Source organism: Gekko japonicus, unplaced genomic scaffold (genome assembly GCF_001447785.1).
Source record: "Gekko japonicus isolate JY-2015 unplaced genomic scaffold, Gekko_japonicus_V1.1 scaffold5688, whole genome shotgun sequence".
NCBI classification, from domain to species: Eukaryota; Metazoa; Chordata; class Lepidosauria; order Squamata; family Gekkonidae; genus Gekko; species Gekko japonicus.
Window position 1 is genome coordinate 30,137 of NW_015163794.1, and position 5,191 is coordinate 35,327.

The 5,191-nt window shown below is 47.6% G+C and overlaps 1 pseudogene; it reads right to left on the bottom strand.

The window, feature by feature from the left end:
- Positions 1-526: 526 nt before the first annotated feature.
- The window catches only part of LOC107107637, a 9,310-nt pseudogene continuing 4,645 nt past the window's right edge, over positions 527-5,191 (bottom strand).

Below are 5,191 nucleotides of genomic sequence, written 5' to 3' on the forward strand. Positions count from 1 at the left end.
AAGGGGAGGTCTCCCGATTGGGGGGTGGGGTTAGGTCTGAGGAGACCTTTTTGCTTAGTGGGAAGAGGATAACTTGCTGAGATCTCCACCGATTGTATACCAGGACTTTTCCCTTAGAGAAATTCTCAGGAATAGATCAGGAAGTAGTTTAACCAGGAAGTTTGTTTTATTGAAAGGCAAAACACTAATAGAATAGTACACTCATACAGAAATAAATGCACACTGTAAAGCAAACACACAAGGCTACTGCAAACACAGGAAGCGGCAAGAATAAAAGGAGGGTGCTTCAGGAATTATAGTTACCATTCCAGAAGATCAAAAGTCCATGCTGTTCTTCCCCCACCTGCTGCCCCCTGGCATAGCCTCTGTCCACTGTGGTCCATCCTTGGTTCTTCTGGGGCTTCTGCCATTGCCTGTTCAACCTGGCCCCATTGGGCCCTCCAGAACAACAGCTGCCACGGTGGTACGGGAGGCTGATGGCCAATGGCTTGTCAGTGACCTTGGTGCCGGGGGGGGGAATCGTTGTTCATTGGGATTGCATATCCATGCCATGGCAGTCTCTCTTGGGGTGGCTCCCAAGTCTGGGCCTGGCAGTGCTGGAACGAGACACTGAGAACTCAAAAGGGTTTTTCCCTGTATGGGTTCTCTGATGCTGATGAAGACTGCCACTCTGACTGAATCTCTTTCCACACTCTGAGCATTCAAAAGGTTTCTCCCGTGTGGGTTCTCTGATGCCGTTGAAGACTGTGATTCCGACTGAATCTCTTTCCACACTCTGAGCATTCAAAAGGTTTCTCACCTGTGTGGGTTCTCTGATGCAGTTGAAGAGTGCTACTCTGACTGAATCTCTTTCCACACTCTGAGCATTCAAAAGGTTTCTCCCCTGTGTGGGTTCTCTGATGCTCTTGAAGACTGCTATTCCGACTGAATCTCTTTCCACACTCTGAGCATTCAAAAGGTTTCTCCCCTGTGTGGGTTCTCTGATGCTCTTGAAGACTGCCACTGTGACAGAATCTCTTTCCACACTCTGAGCATTCAAAAGGTTTCTCCCCTGTGTGGGTTTTTCGATGCTGTTGAAGACAGCCACTCTGACTGAATCTCTTTCCGCACTCTGAGCATTCAAAAGGTTTTTCCCCTGTGTGGATTCTCTGATGCTGCAGAAGACGGACACTGTCACTGAATCTCTTTCCACACTCTGAGCATTCAAAAGGTCTCTCCCCTGTGTGGGTTCTCTGATGCTCTTGAAGACTGCCACTGTGACAGAATTTCTTTCCACACTCTGAGCATTCAAAAGGTCTCTCCCCTGTGTGGGTTCTCTGATGCTCTTGAAGACTGCCACTGTGACAGAATTTCTTTCCACACTCTGAGCATTCAAAAGGTCTCTCCCCTGTGTGGGTTCTCTGATGCTCTTGAAGACTGCCACTGTGACAGAATTTCTTTCCACACTCTGAGCATTCAAAAGGTCTCTCCCCTGTGTGGGTTCTCTGATGCTCTTGAAGACTGCCACTGTGACAGAATTTCTTTCCACACTCTGAGCATTCAAAAGGTCTCTCCCCTGTGTGGGTTCTCTGATGCTCTTGAAGACTGCCACTGTGACAGAATTTCTTTCCACACTCTGAGCATTCAAAAGGTCTCTCCCCTGTGTGGGTTCTCTGATGCTCTTGAAGACTGCCACTGTGACAGAATTTCTTTCCACACTCTGAGCATTCAAAAGGTCTCTCCCCTGTGTGGGTTCTCTGATGCTCTTGAAGACTGCCACTGTGACAGAATTTCTTTCCACACTCTGAGCATTCAAAAGGTCTCTCCCCTGTGTGGGTTCTCTGATGCTCTTGAAGACTGCCACTGTGACAGAATTTCTTTCCACACTCTGAGCATTCAAAAGGTCTCTCCCCTGTGTGGGTTCTCTGATGCTCTTGAAGACTGCCACTGTGACAGAATTTCTTTCCACACTCTGAGCATTCAAAAGGTCTCTCCCCTGTGTGGGTTCTCTGATGCTCTTGAAGACTGCCACTGTGACAGAATTTCTTTCCACACTCTGAGCATTCAAAAGGTCTCTCCCCTGTGTGGGTTCTCTGATGCCGTTGAAGATTGCTCCTCTGACTGAATCTCTTTCCACACTCTGAACATTCAAAAGGCTTCTCTCTTGTGTGTGTTCTTAGATGAAGTTGAAGATGGCCTCTCTCATTGAATCTCTTTCTGCATGCTGAACATTTGAAAGGTTTCTTCCCTGTGTGGTTTGTCAGATCCTTTTGAAGATTCCCATTCACACTGCATCTCTTTCCACACACTGAATATTCAAAAGGTTTCCTTCCTGTGCGGGTTCTCTGATGCTGTTTAAGATTCTGCCTCACACCAAATCTCTTTCCACACTCTGAGCATTCAGAAGTTATCCTTTGGTGTACAAAGAGCTGTGGTCTATTTCTGAAGTACTCTTTACACCTAATGGAGTTACTTGCTCTTATTATCCTGTGCTTTGGAATATCTACATTACGCTGTCTTCCATCTCTCTTCTCAACCATATGACCGACTTTCTTTCTCATCGGTCTGCCTCGATTCGTGATGGTTTCTTTCAGGTCTTCATTTTTAACTTTATCTGGCATTTGCTGATGAACTTCCTCGCCTTCTTCCTTCATCTGATCCTCCTCTCCTGGAATAAAGACCGTGATCCCGTTAGCACCTGGGAGGGCTGGGAAGTTTCAAAGGCATCTATGTGACTGCATTGGAAAAGGACTGACGACAGACCTTTGGCCTCGTCCACCATGGCTGAGCTTAACCACCCCTCCACTTTCCCCCAGAATATCTCGTATTAATGATACCTCATTCCCTCAAGTGCCACAGATGAGCTCCTGCCCAGAAAGAGCTTCTGAGCCTCCAGATTTCAGGCCCTCCCTCCTTCCCCAGTGGGCTGTATGATTGTACAAAATGTTGCTCAGAAGTGAAATCAGAAATCCCCAATGGCACTTCCTTGCTTTTTCCCGTGACATAACTGTGAAGGATACTCACTCTCAGCCAGCTCATTTGGGAAGGAAATATGGTCTTGGGATCCTCTTGAGGAACTCTCCAGCCTTTCTTTAGATGCAATGCCGTTCTCTGTCTCCACCGTAGTCTCTCTTATACTCCTGCCTTCATTCACAGAGAGACAAAGAGAGAAAGTGATCAATCTTATATGGGGAAGGAAAGAAATTCAAGAGTAAAAAAATCTTCTGGAAGGATGAAACCGTGGTGAAGATCAAAGCCCACACTCCCAACCAGAATAAGGGGAATAGATCTGTGAGGCAAAGCACTCTAGTTCCCCCAAGGGATTACGTGATTATTAAGTGGCCTGGACTGACTTTCAGGCGTTTGTGATTCGAGTCTCCCTGCGGCGAACATCCTTATATTTTTCAAGGCCATTGGTTAACCATGAGAACCTGTATCCAGTTGTGTAGCCAGGAGGGCGGGGGGATTAGGAGAGTGAACATAAGAACATAAGAGATGCCAATGTTGGATCAGGTCAAAGGCCCCTCCAGTCCAACACTCTATCACACAGTGGCCAAAAATACCAGGTACCATCAGGAGGTCCACCAGTGGGGCCAGGACATTAGACGCCCTCCCACTGTTGACCCCCCCCAAGCACCAAGAAGACAGAGCATCACTTGCCCCAGAGCCCCTATCTATACCTTGTGGCTAATAGTGCTGACAGCATCTGGAAAATTCCATCAAGGAGGACCCTTGATTGGGTCGTTAGGACCACCTGACCCTAGGAGGTAGAAAGTACAATACACGTGTAGACAAGAGTGAAGCCAGGCTAAATGTATGCTGGTGCCATGCTGGTATGTCTTGATATTTTCTTGCTGCATCATGATGAATAGTTTTCCGTAAAGTAACTTGGGCTACAACTGGAATACTTACGCTGCGACAAGAGGTATCATCAAATACCATGTATTTCATGTATTAGATAGAACAGTTTGCTTTCTCTGTTTTTCTGTTTTTGTTAAATCCTTAACAAACCTTTATATATTTTAAAAAGGGGGTCTGCTTTACTTCTTTGCTCTCTTCTCATGAACCAACTGAACTGGGTGCTGCTCAGGTATAAAGACCCAGGCTTCGGTTCTTCCAGATCACAGGCAGAGCGGATGTTCAAGGGGGAAGGATGTGTTGTAAGCTGAGCTCTGAGCAGGAGACAGAGCTGAGGGGGTCTGCTTTACTTCTTTGCTCTCTTCTCATGAACCAACTGAACTGGGTGCTGCTCAGGTATAAAGACCCAGGCTTCGGTTCTTCCAGATCACAGGCAGAGCGGATGTTCAAGGGGGAAGGATGTGTTGTAAGCTGAGCTCTGAGCAGGAGACAGAGCTGCTAGAGGGGTGAGTGTTTTTTTACTTGCTTTCAGCTAAGGGGATTCAGCTGAGGATATTGTGTGGGAGGACTGTGTTTGGGAGTGTGTGGAAGCGATTAGAGTTGTTGCAGAGTCCTGGCTGCTTGAGAGAGGGAGAGGAAGGGGCATTGTTTGACTGTGATTGACTGTAATTGAGTATTTAAGAAAGCACCTTGCCAGAGGCATGAGCTAAAGGGCTCTTAGGACTCTTAGACTAGGGGCTCTGTAAGAAGCCCAGGAAGAGCCAGAAAGCCAAGGCCCTAGGCTCCTTGTCTTCCCAGTAAGGTAAGTTGACCGACAAGGAAAACCACATAAATACAAAGGGTTTTAAAAGGGGGATTATATTTACTTATTTTAAAAGAATTATGAAGCCAGAATGCCAGCAGGGGGTTGGGGGCTATCCAGTGTTTTGCACGGAGTGTCACATGTATGACTATCTGCCCACTGGACAGAAGTCTTGGGTGTGTGCTTGGTGCAAGGAGCTCCTGGTTCTCAGGGAACATGTTTGCTCCCTTGAGGCCAAGGTGGCTGACCTGGAGAAGCAGAGACAGTCAGGCGCACAGAAAAGACTCTCAGGGACTTGTTAGATATGTCCCACTCTGTATCTGGTAGCCCCGCCCCTGTCATGGAGCATGAGGGTCAAGGGGAAACAGGGCACCGTGCTGAAGATAAGGGGAATGTGCCCTCAGAAGGGACCTCTTCCCCAGCTTGTGAGCAGGTATCCTTTCGCACCAAGGACTCATCCCTGGGGTGGGTGGGAGGGGGGCTCTTGGTAGTTGGTGATTCGATCCTTAGGCAGGTAGACAGCTGGGTGGCGAACCTGCGTACTGACCGTAT